The sequence below is a fragment of the Monopterus albus genome, unplaced genomic scaffold (assembly GCF_001952655.1).
Source record: "Monopterus albus unplaced genomic scaffold, M_albus_1.0 scaffold150.1, whole genome shotgun sequence".
In the NCBI taxonomy this organism is placed as follows: Eukaryota; Metazoa; Chordata; class Actinopteri; order Synbranchiformes; family Synbranchidae; genus Monopterus; species Monopterus albus.
The window spans coordinates 237,644-256,072 of NW_018128030.1; the positions used below are offsets into that span (position 1 = coordinate 237,644).

The window sequence follows — 18,429 nt, forward strand, 5'->3', positions numbered from 1 at the left end:
CTGTCTATGGAGAAGATCAGTGTTTGTGGATTAGATGTAGATCTGTTATGTGGTACTAGACATGTATGAAATGTTAAATTTAGAATAGTGGTATTAAAATCCATCATGGTGGCAGTATAGCAAATGTCAAAAAACATCTAGGAATATACAATATGTTATTTGATTAAATCATAGAGAATTTCATCAACTGCTGAAGTTTGCACACACAAACACAGAAATTTGTGCTGTTCCAAGTTTTTTGTTAAATCACCAACGCTGTCACTGGTGAACAATGTTACGCAGCCATGAAAACAAACACCAACAAAAGTAAACAGCAAATTATTTACAGTACAGTGAGTCACACAACTCTGCAACACTCTGTGTCACACTTTCTTTCTCTTCTTGCTGCATGGTTTTTGTAAGGTAAAGACATTAAACCATTATATATCTTTTCTTTTTTTCAAAAACAAACTTGAACCCTGGAGTGCCTTACCCATCTGGAAATAGTAGAGGACTTGTCTAAAAGGTAAAGATGATATGAATTGCTTCTGGCAACTCAAATGTCCTGTCTGGGATCGATTACATAGACAGGATTCACAGAGAGAGAGAGAGAGAGAGAAGAGGGGAGCCCAGATTCTGTATCATGGTTGGGTCCAGCATGTAGGCACGTAGCCCACAAATGGTACACCCACGCACAAACACTGTCATTAGACAAACTGCTCTGTGACCTGCAGCTCGTGTGCACAGGTCCAACTGTCTGGTTATGGATTGGCTGAGGCTGCATGCTGCTGTATTCCCTCCCCACTCGCACAGTGCCTTTAACAAGCAACTGATGGCAGTTCCAGCTGCTCTGCCATGTGGGTTAGGGCAAGGATTTCTACTGGAACCAACAAAATAAGCTGCTTGTCTCTTTTACAACTTTCATAGCGTAGATAAATGTCATACACATTTTAATTATTCAATTTTAAGGATTATTTCAGGGTTTTATGTTCAAAATCTAAGTTAGTCTAACATCTCTGTACCCAGAATTCACATGCTTCAGCACCATGAAACATCTGTTCAGCAGTCTCAACGAAATGCATTGTGGGGTGCTTAAAACAGGGGGAGGAGGGTCATAAAGGAATGAATATGAACAACACAAAGTAAAAACAGACAGCACAACCAAGAGGGGAGAATGGGAGAAAGACAAAAGGATTTAATTGGATCCAGTCTGTTTTGCGCTCGCACTGTATCAAAGGGCTGCCATATGTATGGCTACACTCACTGTGTCTGTTGGAGACTTGCACAGGCAGGGCCAGGCATTCTTGGCTATACAGTACTAAAGGTTACAGGCAACGCCTCTAGTCCCCATAACCTTTATTATGGTCAAGCTTCAATTCCCAAATACTGCAGGACCTCATATGACCCCTTCACTGGCAGGGCCTGCTCTGTGTCTCCCATTACCTTTACAAAGGCAAATGTACATAGCTGCAACTGGTCGGATGTGACACATCATTGTATAGTTATATTTTAATTTATGGACCTCTTACATGTAGTACTAGGGTATTCGTTAATATGAGTTCAGTCATAAAACAAAGTTATACTCACAGAGCGTTAATCTGCTGTCTGTCATTACCCAAAGAAGTCTTTCTTCACACCTGCCTTTGGAGGACAGAATAATGTTTATACTGTAGTCACATTAAAACATGGTGTGGAATTGTGAGGGGTAGTGAGCATGATTAAAATTCATCAGAGCAACTCTACTGCCATCTACTGTCTGCACTTGTTTTCAACAGTTAAAAATGAGCACATTTTCTGTTGTGTTGTGGGGCTTCATGCTGGAACTTGAGCAGGAGGACATTAGTATAGACAAAAGGTCTAGAACAGGCAGTTTTGTCCAAACCTGCAGTGACAGAAAACAACCTGGCCTTCCTCTGATTTCTGCTTTGTGTTAGAGTTGCTGCTAAGCAACTGATAATCACAGCATTATATGTCATGTTGAATTTTGTCTGCACTGCCTGCCATGTCCTGTATTTGACGTGCACGTACTGTATCAATTCTTTTCTGTGTTACTGCCTTGTTTGTAATATATTGTATGCATAAATTGGTGCACAGCCTTGTCAGCAGCAGCAACTATCATTATATTATGAATGAAATTCACCATGAAAAAAATATTCTTCCTGTATTAAATTGGGCAACTCAAACATCACAGCAATTTTTGTGCCAAATTCTTGTCAGTGAAAAACTGCTCAGTGTCCATCACTGCCCGATTTAGCTCTGCCTCCTCTTTTTCTGAGCGGTTTGTTGTTTCTATGTCTGCTGGCCGCGATCCATCGAATACTGGCATGATCTCAAAGTAATGGCAAGAGGAAAACATGATTGTTGCTGACTTTGCCCATCTGGGAATCCACCTGTTGGCTATACTGGTCCTGTGCATCAGGGTCTGCACCAGCAGCCACGGCAACCAGCAGCAAGCCAACTGCTCCCCCCAGTTACAGTTACCCACCCCACCAAAAACACACACATGCCACCGCCAGACTGGCAAACTGATTGAACAAACAAACAAATCTGCACATGTTGCTTTTTCTTAGGTTATTCAGGCTAGCTATCAAAGTCAGTCACTGAGGACTCATCAACACCTTGTTTTGTGCTTCACTGCATCCTCAAGCTGACCCTTTTCTGTTTAACTATTTAGGATTATGACTGATAATCACAGCATTATATGTCATGTTGAATTTTGTCTGCGCTGCCTGCCATGTCCTGTATCTGACGTGCATGCACTGTATCAGTTCTTTTCTGTGTTACTGCCTTGTTTGTAATATATTGTATGCATAAATTGGTGCACAGCCTTGTCAGCAGCAGCAACTATCATTATATTATGAATGAAATTCAGCATGAAAAAACATTTTACCATTTCAGTATTGTGCATAAACATATGAATTTTACAAATAATGGTTTCATTTATGTGAATGAATATGAGAAAACCGCCTAAAGATGTATGATATGTTTGCACAAGGGCACAGACCAGAGCACAAGCTATTGTTTGCCTAGTAAAGGATGTTCTCAGATAGACTCTGTTTCCACCCAGGAAAACAATGGTAGAGATTGTAGGTGAGGGACTTGACTTTCTACATTGCTACACACAATAGCAGGGATAGTGTTTGTCACCACGGAAACCATTAGTTTCTTGGCAACATTCATATCCTCTCTAGCTGACTCTAAACTCAAATCTAATAATGGGATTCCAGTGGTCGACTGAAAGAAGAATGTTAGCAAGTGAAGTGCCGGTAAAGGCTTCGACAGCATGGAAAGCACAGGTGAGGGAAGAATAATGATGAGGCAAACAAAACTTTTTCTTTCTTAGTTGCTGCCTAATGCGTTTGCACAGCCTTCTATAGCAGCAGTTGACAGGTGGCTGTCTGGAGACAGAAACCAGACATTTAGCCTAGAATCCTCTCATCTGTATTATACAGGCAGTGTGACAGGGCTAACATGAATCTCCATCACTAAATATCAGCCTGTTAAAATAAAATAACATTACTGGCATGCAGCAGTAGCTGAGCCACAAGTAGTTTATTCACATTAGTAATTCACCCACTCAGACTGACCTCTGTGCCGCTCAAGCAAATGCATTTTTTAATTAGTCATTTGTAAGTAACTGTTCAGCCTAAGGAGATGAGGGCTGATCCTCCCAACTACCACTGCTGTCACCTACTAGTAGTCGGTGTAGTAAATGGTTGGAGTCAACACATTAAAAGCCTGTGCATTTAAAAATCCATGCCTTTTGTCATCATCATTACTATCACAAATTTATTTTTGCTTCTATTCTTTTTTATTTGCATAAAATGTTGTAGATGTCCTCTCTTAAACACATCTCCCAGCTTATTTCTTCCCTGTAGCACCATCACATTCCCTAAGGGTAAACCAATTTACATTCTTGTTTTGCTCTTCAGATCCATGCCAGTTTCCATGACAACATAGTTTCACTTTCTCGTCCTCTCTGTCTCACTCTCTCTATCTCTCTCCTTTCTCTCTCATGTTCTCTCATTCCCCACTGCTTCTTTCTTGTTCTCTTGACCTTCCTCCAATGTTTCATTTTCTTTCTCTCCAAACACTGGCATCCAAATTTGTCCTCTCCTCTTATTTCCTTATTTAATTGAGTTCATTCCTCTGCTTGCCATATATACCAGCAGAGAACAATGGACTCAGATAAAACATATAGTAGCATCTCAGGGGGGGGGGGCAGTGCAATAGCATTCACAGCATCTTTTTGTATTTTTTTTTAAATCATAATTTACAAATGCAGGATACTCTGTCTGCAGGCTATTTTATTCACTCTTAAATATCCCCTGGCTGGTCTGTTTGGCAGGAGTGATGCCTAGAGCCTAAAATCAGTGAATCAAAACAATGTGCAGCAGAGTATCCTTTCCTCTAATTAGAAAAATACACTTCTGTGGCAATTAGCATGTCTATACAATAGCATATAGCACTCGAGAAGAAGAAAGAGCAATGACAAAGGCGAGCTGCCTCTAGCAAAGAACCATATATGTTTCCATATTCTTTAATTTCATAATTTGAACAAAAAATTGTTTTCATCCTAAATCCATCCTAAGCTTATTTTCACTCTCCTTTGGAATATAATGACAGGATAATGTCTAGAGCACATCTCAACCAAATGGCATAATTGAAATCAGACGCTATTTAAGTATACAATGATTAAAATGTGTCATGCCAACAGGTGTGATGGCGCTTCCTTTCTGCTTTGTCTGGAAGGAGAAGGTCATGCACAAGGTGGTCGGTCTTCCGCATGACTTGGACCATCCTGTCAGCTCTCGGTTCATGTCTGTGGGTAAGGGAGTCACAGCAAGTCACTTCTGTGGTTTGTGATTATTTTTCACTGCTTCATGCTGAATCCACTGCAGATTCGTGTTGTCTTCCTCTCCTTTTCAATATATCACAGGTTTCAAACTTGTACTGTAATGTGTCCTTCCTAATATTCAACTGGTTGTGTCATGAAACAAACCAGAGTAGGGCTTCTACTTCATTTTTTCAGCACAAAAAAAGTGGGTGGCCTAGAAACCTACATCACCGGTTAGAGAAGCAACTGTTGTAGGTGTAAATTGCTGCAGCAGTGGAAACATCTGAATAAGTGTATAAGATGCGCTCTCCAGATCTCATGTTCCCTTGATTATGGAAATTACCAGTTACTTTGGTGGAGTTACATACGCTGCAGCCAGCATGAAGTTATAGTTGTTTTATGCTGTTCCTACTTTATGTGTATTTAACTGTATAAATGGAAACACATGCTGTGCTCTGCCAGCCTTTCCTAAATAGCAGATTGCATGAAATGTGTGACTTAAACTCCCACCTCAAGTCAGTATATTTGCAAGAAATTTCTTGATCCCAAGTTCACTTGAGGGTATGTTTCCACTGCCATTACTTCTGCTACCCAGACCACCAGAGGGAGTATTCATCTGAAAAAAGGTGACAGTGCAACAACTGGATCTTCACTCTGAGTAACTTTATGATGGTTCCCATACACAATAAGTGTCTGAGCTCCGTTTACTACCTTTGATTTATTTCTACTTGGAGTTTGAAAACACAAGGTCATCTACTGCAGGATGAGTAATGTGATCAGAGATAGAATGGGCGATTTGCTATATTCACTGCTGTAATCAGATTAAAATAAAACTATCGCAAATTTGATTGTTTCATTTTCCCAGGTTTAAAAAAAGGCAGTTATTGTGTATTTTAAACACGCAAGATTAAACTTAATTTCAGAATGTTCCATAATCTGAAATAAATAAAAATGTGTGTATAATGTGTATAAATGTATGGTCTCATAGAAGAACGCGGAAACAGTCCGACTTTCAGTGATCAACAAAGGTCCAGTAGATGTTAACATATCCATACAATGACATACGGATGCCCGTGTGGCCACACTAATTATTGTCAGCGGCTGGGGGTGATATGGACTCGCAGAGAAATGCATCGTCCTGCCCTTCTACATCTTGAATAGTGGGAGTCAGTCATGAACCGCTGCAAGGTGACGCGTCCTCTGATTTCAACCGAAACTTCAGCCTAGACGCGCCGTGTTATTTATCACCATCTGAACCTCGGTCCAACAGTACCCGCTCCTTCCTTATCTAACATCAGGATCGGGACCATCTTGCGCAGTGGTACAGTGAACGGAGCAAGCGGTGACAGCGGCGGCCACTCCGGGGAATGTCGACTGGCCGTCAGTCCTGACATCGGCCTCTTCTGATCACATACACCAGCCGAATGGGGTAGAGTACACTGCATTTCAAAACACTGTTGCTGCCGAAGTATGCTAGCTGTGCGTTAAGCTGCCTCGTTTGTGTGTGGAGTCCTGTAACTTTCTCTTCTTTTTATGAAGTCTTCGGGTCGCTAGCGAACCAATAACAAAGTTCCAATCCCGTTAACTAGCACTGGCTCGCCTGCAGATGTGTGCTACGGCAACGTCAGCTTTCAGGCGAGTAGCCTAGCGGAGACATGAATTAGCATGCTAAGTTAGCCCGCGGACCTGGCTGGCGCAGCAAGTCTCCACTCATAGGCGCTGGGGTTCACATCAGGGGCATGTGTCCTTAAATTCTCCTAACAAGAATGCGGTGCTTGCGCAACTTCGTGTTTTAACGTTCTCAGCCAGCCGATAAGAGCGTTTCAACCCATATGTGTAAATGACTAATATTAGCTTGTCAGCTAGCTAATCTGACACTCAGCCAAAGCAGCATTTGAATGGTTTTGTGCTAAGCAGCTAAACCGTGTTCAGTAGGTGACAGCTGCATAACGATACCTGTCAGCGTGGGCGTCGCATGTGGCGACCAACATGTCGTCTGAACTGCCACTGTTTGACACCGTCTTCCACTTTACTGTTACCATAATGTAGAAAAATGACATGTATGTAATTTCCAAGTATTTTATTTCTATCTAAATTCCGCTGTGATTCAGTTACACACAGACAAAGCGTAGCCTACTGTGACACCTAAAACACTGTGCTGGTTAAACTTAGGTGTCAGATTTAATATGTTGGTACCACTATTAGAATTTAAATTTATATTGGTTTTATAGGTAAATACTGCCATACAGCTTGTCAAATGTGGTGGCATTAATGTTTACACAAAGTTCTCCTCTCACACACCCCTTTTCCTCTCTCTCTCTCTCTGTGTGTGTGTGTGTGTGTGTGTGTGTGGTCTTAGTCCACTAAACCTGTGATAATAACCATGGCCCTGCTAGCTGAGTCTGCTAAATATTCTGTGATAATGCTGCACTTGAACCAGCATTTCTCTTTTTGGTACACAACCCTTCCATTTGTGCACAGGCGCTTCATGCACTATGTAGCTACAATATCCTGGTGAGCTATATATAGCACCTAACAGAGTTTGCAACTTGATCTGAATTGTCTTTCAGGGCTACAGTACACACACTGTGTGTTGCTTTCCACTAGAAGTGAAATGTGTCCTTGGTGTCTCAGTTCGGAGCATCTTTTTGGGATTTCTTTAAAAGGGCGCTGACTACTTGTGGTCCTTCCTTCAAGCCCGTTTTAATTTGTGCCCTTGGTGTTGTGTTCTTAGGGCAACTGTACATGAGTTTGTAGTGGATAATGATGGAATTTTGTATGAGACAATTAATCTAGCATGTGCAGGCTTAGTAGATCAAACATTAATTAGTTTTTAAGTCTATCCACCTCTCAGCACTTGACAAACCTCACTGATGTTGAGCTTACTGTGCACACTTCTGTACACTTGGTTTAGACAAACAAATGACAGGTGATCATACAGTCTTCCCGTAAAACCAAGACAGTGAATGTATCTACAATATAATTGTACAGCTTAGCAAAATGTAGGCTTGCATGTATTGATTGACTTGCTCGAGGTGTGACTGAAAAGTCTATTTTCTGCCTCTTATGTTTTGTCCAGAGCTGGTTTGAAGGAATAAACGTCAGCCGATGCATTTTCTTATCGACTGCTCCTGTGTGAGCAGAGACAGATTTGGCGAGCTGCTGACATAGTGTTTCTTATCTGGTTAGGTGATCTGAGAACTTTGGGGTGAGTTACAGGGAGCACTGTTAAGGTGAGCTATGAAAGAATAATGTGATATTGAGAACAGTTCCACATGACAGAATATACTAAGACTCTGTAGGCCTAGTGAAAAAAGTAAAGGCTCAGTCTATAATCCCGAAATGGAAAGCATCTTTTATGAGTCTTTGTATTATGGCACCCTTTTGCATAATTTTGCATAGATTTTTTATTTTGTGGACAGAAGTACTTTGTCCAGACTGACTCTCAGCGTTTAAAATGTCATTTATACCTTTAGACTCACAGGTCTACTCAGAGCAGTGTGTTCAAGCTCTTCACTCAGGTGAGAATGGTGCTGTTTGAACTCAGGTGTGCACCAGATAATCACACTGAGACCCTGTGGGCATGCAGCTCTTGGTTGCTTTCCAAGCAAACTGTGGTGAGAATGTAATGTGAACCGACTACAGGATTTAATCCTCAGATACTGCACACAGTTTCATGGCTGCAAGAAGACAGATGTTTGCCGTTGTTAGCACTTGTGAACCGTATTCTTGGAAAACCTCATGTAATAAATTAAGTGTGAGTGGATGCTTGAATTAGGGCATTTCTCCATGCTTTCCAAGCTGATGTGAACAATAGAAGATGTATGCGTTAATAACAGCCAAGGCTCTCGTACATAGTGACGGCTATGGGAAGAGGAATCTTGATATGTTTAGGCTCCTGACAAGTTGTTGTTGTATCCAGTAAATTAGATACTTGTGGGTCTGTGTGACTTTTGTGTCTCAGTTTGAAAGTTGTCATTGCTAAACCAAATATAGGAAATGCATCAGAGTTAACTGATACAAAACCAGCTGTAGGTGTGATTAGTGAGCAATGAGCTCATGTTCCTCCTCTAGCAGGAGGCCTGACTTCTGATCAGAGCTAATGTTCATCACGGTATATTAACAATGTTACAAACATTGTAATTTATCCAAGGATCCATTATTAGAGAATGCAGTTGCCTGTCAACACCAAAGGATTGTGGGAGCTGAATGTTGTTGGAGAATCACTAACCATGTTTAATTTATGCCTTGAGTGTGGAAAATTGCCAAGTGACTTCCTGGCATGTGGCTGCAGAACTTTAGTTGTTTGATTTCTACAAACGGATGTATGAAGTATTTTATCTAGGGTCTCATGGAGCTCACTGTGGCTTGTCTAAAGCTTTTGTAGTTGTGCTTTATTTACAATAGGTTTGTAGTAATAAAGTTTGTAAGACACTCTCACTATTTTACCTAACAAATACACCCTTAGAAAAGAGCTTTACTTTTAAATTAAGGGTGATTACATTACAAAGTGTATGTTAGAGCTGATGTTGTAAATCTGCCCACGGAGGACCACACTGATGATCTGGAGGTAGTTTTCCACCTTGTTTATATTCGTTCTAGTAATTACAAGTATACTTGTTTATTCCAGGCGAATTTTCAATTCAATTTTATTTGTATAGCACCAAATCACAACAAAAATCACCTCGCCGTACTTTACATAGTAAGGTCTAGATCTTATTATTATAGAGAAAAACCCAAACCCTCCTTGAGTAAGCACTTGGCGACAGTGGGGATTAAAAGCTCCCTTTAACGGAAGAAACCCCCGACAGGCCGTGGTTCTTGGTGGGCGGCCTTCTGCCTTGATCAGTTGGGGTGAGTGGATAGAGGAGAGAGAAAAGGAAAATAAAAGCAACAAGACCCAGCAACACAAGTCCTCTTGACTTTCTTTCATCTCTTTTTCATCCCACATTTCCCTCACCTTGCATCATTGCTTCAGCCGAGAACTCTCGCATCTTCTTCTTCTACTGCCTGTGCAGCTTGTTACTCATCATGACCAGATAAAAGTTACGTCCTTTGTGACGTTTCTCTCACTGTAGCGCTTCCTTCTATCCCACAGCGTGGCTAATTTTAGGACTGGTTGTTTTGGTTAAGGTCAGGTTATTTTTAGGCTGAAGCTTTAGCCACTGTTTATTATGGTTGGGTCAGTGTTGTTGTATTGAGAAGCTAATGTGTACAACCCCCAGTGCTCTACAGAGGAACAACTGTTATTCTACTTGGTTAATTCACCCAGTGTAATAAAACATATTGTTTGATAAGCCATGTGTTGTGTGCGTTCTTAATGATGCTGACCTCTGCCCTGTGGGGAAACCCAGGACACTGCATCTGGCTGGACAGACAGTCGTCCTCTCCTGAGCAGACTCGGGGTGGTTGTATGCTCAGCTTGACATTGAATGACTTCTGCCCTTCAGCCTTCCGTTTTCCAGCTTGCCTTTGTGCTGTAATGCCTGCCTTTTGTCTGCACTCAGGCTGCAGTTTGGGCTTTTTCCTTGCTGTACCTGGCTTTTTCCCAGAATGTGTTGAAGAGGATATAACCCTTGATCCTCTGTACAAAAGGAGCCCACTACATCCCAGTCTTGGAAAAACCACGAGCTACTTTAGGCGCCTACAGAATTCTTATAGCTTAATTTCCAGCCTGTATTTGTATGGAATAGCCAAGAAGTCCTGTGCCCACGTTTCCATGCTCTCAGTGACATTCCCACACTCCAGAGCTTGCCATTTTAAAGCACATATAAATCAGAGGTGGTCATGGCTTCACTGAATCAGCTCATCTTTTATCTGAAATATCCTTTTTCCTCCTCCGCTAACCTCACTACTTCTTGTGCGGTTCATGATGCTTTCCCTTGGTTTTAAAAAGAAAATTGCTTCTTAGGTCATCTCTTTTGTTGTGACTGCTCCGTGAGGCATGTTACATCAGAGACAGTGATGCTTTGAGACCTCTACCAATGTCTTTTTTCATAACCTTTCGTCTGTTGCAGGCCCTCATCTCTGCTCATCACCTACTGGTTAGCCTATATTTACTCAGCCTTGTGACATGTTTTGTTGCCAAAGCAACCTGCCACAGTCCCCCTAGTGTGCAGATTTTGTTTGGCTGTCACCTGTGTACTGTCCAGTGTGCTGCAGTTCAGCGAGTGCTATGAACAGAGTGGGAGCTGTGAGTGCAAAGAGAGGAGCTATGCAGACTTGTAAACAGACTGTGGATTAATTTCTCCTTAAAGTACAAATACCTTTTTGGTCAAAGGTTAAACGTGACACATTTTTGGACAAACTACATACTTTCTCATTTTGTTCAGATGGATGCTGACCTGCAGTAACCTTCTGTTATGCTTGTGGACTGATGCATTCCCACAAAACCAGGCTGCAGACAAACAAACTGCATGATGGGAGAAGAGAGCAAATGTGGGATTGAAGGAAATAAAATAATTAAAAAAAAAAAAGTCCTGACATGCACTGCTTTATAAAGTGTGAGGAACAGATATGGCTGTAGGTTTGAATGTTAACAGGCCGACTGGAGCGCTCTGACGGGAAAATGCCAGACATGCTGTATACGTTTTATTTTTTTAATTTATACAAGTTCCAGTTGTGTCCCGTTCTTGGTCCGGTCTCTGATGGCGCACAAACATACGTGTAGTCTTTTCTATACTTAAAAGTTACTAGTTTTGAATTGACTACTTCTGTGCAGGAAGCATGCACACTGGCTGCACCAGCACCAAACCCTCTCTCCAAGATGGGAAGTAGTTTTCAGTTCCTGATCTGGAATCAGATGCTACATTGTCAGACGTGGGTGGCTGGCCCGTTTCCAATTAAGTGACCTTTCAGTGGTCACATTGTTACGAGGCCCATGAGGGAAGCATTTTTCTGAAAACATTGTTTTTGATTCCAGCAGAAACATGCAAAACCTAACACTTCTTTTCGTCTAAAATCTGTTACTTTATTGGTGCTGGGACCAGTATTCACTCAAAATGTCCTGATGGCAGTCACTTGGAAGACGTTTTACATTATCGGTTCCAGCTGGTTTCCCTAGAGTGAAAGTTGGCAGGGGCTTGATGGCTGATTCAACATCTTTAAAGCAGAGCTCGCATATCATCGTGGTTTTTTTTTGTTTAGTTTTGTTCTTTTTTTCTTAGTTGCATGGCTTGCAAATCATTTAAGCTCCTGAATGGTAGCTGACAGAACTTTTCTCGGTTAAACTTTGTGTTGTTCCTCACAGAAATGTAGCTCAGTGGTTTTAATTTCAGTCGGGAACAGCTCACTATAGATTTTAAATCAGAAGAGTGTCAGCTGTAATCTGTTTTTTCTATATATTCATACAACTGAGCAGCGAGATGAGGGCTAGTTGGTCTTTTGTATCATTAGAGCGCATGTATTTAATATGCAGTGCCAGAGTTGGGACTTGACCCACAGGAGACAGCGACAGTGGTGAGCTGTATTCTGTAGTTAATCCTTCTAAACGCTCTTCAGCAATAATAGGCTCGTTTTAGCTTTGTCATCTGCTGCTGCAGTCGATTCTGAGAGTCCTTTCCTCAGTTTCAGATGCTTATTAGTTGCATATAATCATAGTGTGTAGGTTTCATTGCTTCAAACTTAAGTTAATGTACCAGTGACTAAAACACTTTGTTATCTAGACAGTTTGGAGAATCGACACCATTCATACTTCTTCCCTCATTTACTATCCTACTCCACATTATCATAGTGCGTCTCAATAAACTGGCTTTCCCAAGGCATCTTCAATGTGATCATCAGGAAACAAGGTTCATTGTAACACAAAAGGATTTTACATCACATTTCATAAAACTTGACACATTTCACTTTAGAGTTGAGTTTATTGACGAAAGCCCACAGGTAGGTTCACCAGTGGTGAAATATGCAGCATGTCTAACTTGGTGGACAGAGGTCAGTGGTGATAAGGGTGACAGTGTTGGGCTTGTTTGAACCCACATGTGGACACTGAGGGCGTCATTACACTAACCACATAGCCCATCTTGCACAGAGTGTAACATACAAGTAGGAGGGTCTGAGGTTCGAATCTTGGTGCCCGTGGTCCACATGTCGACGTGTCTTTGGACTGAACTCCCAAGTTGCCATCAGTGTCAGTTGGCACCCTTATCGGCTACCGGAAACAAATTCCTTGTGTGTGTGTGTGTGTGTGTGTGTGTGTGTGTGTGTGTGTGTGTGTGTGTAACATACTTGGCCAAATAAAGGTGATTATTGATTATTATTATTATTATTATTATTAAAACTGGGCCCAACATAACTGAGGGAGCACCTACATGTGCAAAATATGCATTACCTGAAAATATTTTGATAGGGTAGGACTAGATCTTTAAAAATATATGATTATAGTATTTGACAGTGCTGATTATCATGTCAGTGTTTTGCTGTGTATGTTGCATTGCAGCTGATAACCTCCTCTCTCAGGCTTTATCAAAGCTAAAGATGCAGTATAACATCCCACAGCCTGAACTTGAACTCATTAAATGTCTTCTAGTAAACCTGATGTGAAAGTATCAGACCTCTGCTGTGGTGATAGAAGCTGAAGAAGAATTTGTTAGACCTGCAAAGACACGTTTTTAACAAGATTAGTCCTTCACAGAGGATTAATTTTGTTAACAGTCATACATGTTGTGTTAGTCATGGCCTTGTCATAAGTTGGAGTGTCTAAGCACATTTAACTCATTTTCCTTCTCTTAGACATTACAGTTCGACTGGCGCCATGTGTAAATGCAGTTTATTAACCAGCCGATGCCAAAAAAACAAGTTTGAACCTGGCATCTCTACATAACTGCATCATACACAGTATTCATTCATCAGTGCTGTTAAACACGTTGATCCACAGAGCAGCACTGTGGCATCTTTGGACTCGGCTTCGTATTGTGTTCTCACTGTCGGCCCTGACTTCCCAGGGCTCTCTAGGTCTATTTTTACCAGCTCACTCTAAAAATACAGAAGCCTGTGTGACCCACTGGGACTAAATAGGAGCTCAGCCCCTTACCGTAGAAACTGTCACACACACTGGACACACAGAGCAGTAAAAAAAAGTGACCCGTATTATTGCAGCAGCAGTATTGTCGTGGGATTCTGATTGAAACCTGGAAATTCAATATCACTCATGAGCTTTTCTTAGAATACAACATCCCTGGAAGGTCAGATGAAAAAATAAACAGAACATCAGAATTTTCTACCGTTGAAGGCAAATATGTTTTGGCAAATTCATTCAAGTCATCCATCAAATCTCGAGGCCAAAGTGAGAACAGCAATGTTTGTTGCCACTGATGTTGAAAGAATGTGGGTGTCAGTCTGTTTTGTGTGCATATCTACTTATCATCATGGCTCTAATCTGGCTTTATATGTAAATGTGCTATAGGTTTTGAAAGACAGTGAATTATTTCCCTAATTTGTTTGTCCAGATAAACCCGATCACTGCTCCAAAGTCCAATTGTTGAATCGAATCTATTTCCCCAACAACTTGTAAAAAAAAAAAAGTCAAATGAGAAGAGGGAAATTTTATACCCGGATAAATTCGTTGATTGAAAAATGGCCTTTGTGTAAACATATGTTCAGGAGCAATGTGCTTCTTTTACCATTTAGGCTCCCATAATGTAAGAAAGAAAGGAAGAAAGTCACTTTTGGCTTTTCCCGTTTAGGGGTCACCACTTAGGCTCCCATAATGTATTGGACTTTAAAAGAAGGCAATGGGACCAGTCAGTGTACATCAGGGCTAGTAATGGACGACATGTTGATTCATCCACACGCCCTAAACTGTTATGAGGCACAACACACTGTTGAGCAAATTTTGCAAACATGGAAAGAATGAGCTGCTGCTAAAGCTAACAATGATGGTGGTGAGTGTGCCAGTACTGAAAACTCAACCCAACAGAGATTTAGTGTGTGTGGAGCCTGATGTCAGCTGGACTGGATTCTTCATTTTAGTAACTTAAAGAAATATTATGCACATCGGAAGTAATACATTTTCATCAATAGGACAAAATGTCCAGTATGTATGTCAGGGTTACACACACTGTTGCAACCAGCAGCACCAGTCTACAGTATTTGATGCCATTTGATCCTAGCAAACAGTGATCAACTCTCCTGCCTCAGTTGGATACATCTTTCTTTAAAAAAACAATTGACTCCATCTTGGTATGTTGCTTTTATTGTGAGACATGAGACTCTGTGTTTTGCTGTATACCTCCTGCACATCCCAGGTTGCTGTGGAAGCTGTAACATTAGATTTAAGGCACAAAACTCTTCTTACAACAAGTAAGCAGGCTGTCGGCGTCTGCTCCTTGGCTGCCAATTCACATATATACTGCTGCAGCCGTGGGGATCAAACCGGAGATGTTTATACTATTTTGTCCACCCCGTTTGTATCAGTGAGAGTAGACTGCATATTACAAACACTTCACTATGATGCAGTATTGTTCAGCAGCTGCTTAAATTGACCATAAAGACCATCAACACTTGTTTGAAACATGAAGGTAGGATTTCTTGCAAAGCTGGAGCATTGAACCAATCTCAGCTAAAAGTGTACTACTCTGAGGTGTTTGAACTGAGACAATCCAAAGTTATCCAGGTAGCAGCTGTCTGTGACAGGTGCCTGAGCTCTTCTTAACCATGATGTGATGCAGTTTAAGAGTAGCCGTTCACATGGAGCAGTGTAGCCAATTAATGTATCTCTATGCTGTATTGCCTGTTTTTGTGGCACCTGCACATGCATGTGCAGGTCACCTCTGTATTACTCCTACTGTTGTTGCCTTTTAAAAAAGTCTCAGCATTTATGACCTACATCATCAAATAGTGATGGCAAATACAGTTCAGAGTATTTTTCTAGGATTTTTAAATCAAAAATCCTACATGGGTCCGTTTATGAACTATAGGTGACTGCTAAACCTATCAACTACAGTACAGGACTATTTTCTGTTGTTACAATTATTCAGTAAAGTACCTGGCAGTCGACCCATTGGGTCGCATATTATTTAGATTTACATGTTACAAAGCTACTGGGAATGTTGTTTACTGAGCAGTGTTACTGTTTGAGTCAATTCAAGACTCAAATGTCACCCTAGTTTAGCTGTAATTTTTTTTTTCAAGCTTTTGCAGCATGAGAAATGATCAACATGGTTTATTTTTGTTTTCTCCATAGGGGGAAGGGAACAGGAAAATGCTTCCCTTAAGGGACACAAACTTTGATTTTACAACCTTGGATTTTATTGCAAATTAATTGCACAGCAGATGTGTAGATTTGATTTAATTCATCAGTCAAATGTCACCATAATTAATCACTTGTCAAGATTAGCTGTTAAATTTCTGGTTGTGTGTTTGGGTGTGGGTGTTGAGGTCAGGATGTAATGAATGCAGATGACACCAATTAAGTTTAGTGTTGGTACTCCAGGTGTGTCTGATTAGTTTGCGCCACCGACAAAAGTGAAACTCAGTGGCACTACATGCGAGTCAGATTTTGCTTGTTACTTGTATATGGTACTATACCTTTTAAAGAGTACATGGAATCACTTTGTTTTGGTTTTACAGCATTGAGTTATAGTGGATGTAATTTGGCTTTTATGACGGTGATAAACAGAAGAAAGCTTCATGTAAAAGTGGAAAGAAATTGTCACAAATTGATCTCCATTAAGTACAAATGCACAACACAAAATACAAGTTTTTACACTCACTACAATGCCACACCTCAGTCATCACTGGTGCAGCCAGTTATTTTAAGATCAGCAGTGTGTAATCAAGGTGTGATGTGTGATTTTTAGGATTATTTAACCTCAAATTAATAACCTGTGCGCTCACATTATTTACTTTTTTTTTTCAAGTTAATAGTGTCTACCCAATTATTTTTGTTATTGTATTTGTTTTATTATTTTTGGAATCTTAAGCCAGACTTTCCTTATCACAGGTCTAATCTAATAAATTCTTATAAAACATTTATGATTTTTAATTGCTTACTCCTGTCTGTGATGCTCTGAAGCCATTTTCTCCAGATGTAATCTTGAAATTTTTCAAAATAAAATATTTTTGAAGCTTTTAAACAGCAGCATAGAAGCATCATTTTCTGGCTTTGTTTGAGAGCTATGACCACAAAGCAGTTCAGTTAAACATTAATGTGCAAACCAGAAATTGTTAGTCATGCCAGCATTTTGTGGAGCCACTACTGCAGAAGGTCAAGGAATAACTTTTATTATATATTATAATACTCGGTGAGGAAAGATTGATTTGAATTCCTGTAAGAATTTATTGTGTTTATTGAACTCAACCTTCTCAAGTAAAAACTGATCCACTATGTTTCATGTGGTTGACTGCTTAAATATAGGCTTCATACACCAGGCATGGAGTGTGGATAATGGCAGTGCAAGGCTTAGCTGCTGGTTTACAAAAACTTCAAGTGAGACACAACATTTGCCAGACCGTTTAATGACTTAGACCTGCTGCAAAGTTCTTTTTGCAGTCCAGTCTAGACTGCACATGACCTCTTCAGGATTGTCCCTTGTTGCATTGTTGATCATATCAACTACAGAAAAAATGACTGGGAGTCTCCTTGATATCTGCTGTACTGGGATTCACTTTAGATATGTTAACTGTCCACTCAAAGGTCAGCGTTTTACCATTTGATTAGTCTGCCTTCTCTTTGTGTTGCACAAAGCAAGTGAGTCACACTTTGTCAACAGGAGCAATGTCTGACTGTCCCCGTTTGAGTTAATGAATGATGAAGTCCTCGGCCAGCAAACAAGGCACCGCTTTACTGACTTGAGTCTGCGTTAGTTAGTCACTAATTATAACGTTGTGTTTACCATTACCTGTCAAGGTGAGTGAGTGGTACATATGGTTCTGTTTGTGTGGGACAGCTGACCTGAGTGACTGTGCCGTGTGCAGCGGTGAGATTGTGTCATCGGCCAAAAATGGGACCGAGTGGAAATGTTTACATGAGATCTGCAGTATGTCAGCCAAATATGTGGGATAGGTGTTCTTGAACCGGCTGCGATGACTGTTTTGACCAGCTATTGTTCAGCAGCAACAGGTGTGGAAGGGTTTTGTTGAGACCCGCATATACTGAAGAACTGTTAAATACTCTGTGCACAAGTTGCATTTGTTGGATTGACATGTGTACAACTAGTTCATAGATTAGGCACAGAGAAGCAGAGGTTAAAATCAGAAGTGTGGGGTTATGGACACAGGCAGGTGGTGGTGTCATGAGGCCATCGGCTTGCAGCCATGGACTTGTACCGAGAATGAAGCCTCATATGCTGGGAAGTCTACTTCATTCTTAATGATGAGCTCTAGTCCTGCTCAGTTAAAAGCTGTTTTACTGCCAGGAGCTGAGAGCTGAGGCCAGAGCCTCGTCGTCTTGTCATACTAAAATTGATTAAATACAAATGTGGGTAATGCTGATAAACTCTTTAAGGTTGATGATGTGTCTACATAGATCTAAACTAAAATCTGAAATAATCAGGTAATTTTGTACCGATTTGTGCTTAAACTCTAAGTGAAGCTTACAATAGAGAATGAACTTCTGAGTGAGGGAGGCAAGTATTGCTATAGACAGTGTTGTGGAATGTGTGTGTGAGTTTTTG

At 40.8% G+C, this 18,429-nt stretch overlaps 1 protein-coding gene and 1 long non-coding RNA gene across 2 annotated transcripts in view; one reads left to right on the forward strand and one right to left on the reverse strand.

Moving 5' to 3' along the window:
* Positions 1-4,570: 4,570 nt before the first annotated feature.
* On the reverse strand, positions 4,571-6,856 carry LOC109968457 (uncharacterized). The gene is made up of 3 exons (XR_002276101.1): positions 6,773-6,856; positions 5,327-5,432; positions 4,571-4,801 (listed from the first exon to the last, which is right to left on the reverse strand). It is a non-coding gene; the product is annotated as an uncharacterized LOC109968457 (long non-coding RNA).
* The window catches only part of bcl9l (bcl9 like), a 23,180-nt gene continuing 10,577 nt past the window's right edge, over positions 5,827-18,429 (forward strand). Inside the window, exon 1 of the mRNA XM_020614738.1 lies at positions 5,827-6,245. The gene's annotated coding sequence lies outside the window, so the exon portion shown is untranslated. The remainder of the gene's footprint in view (positions 6,246-18,429) is intronic.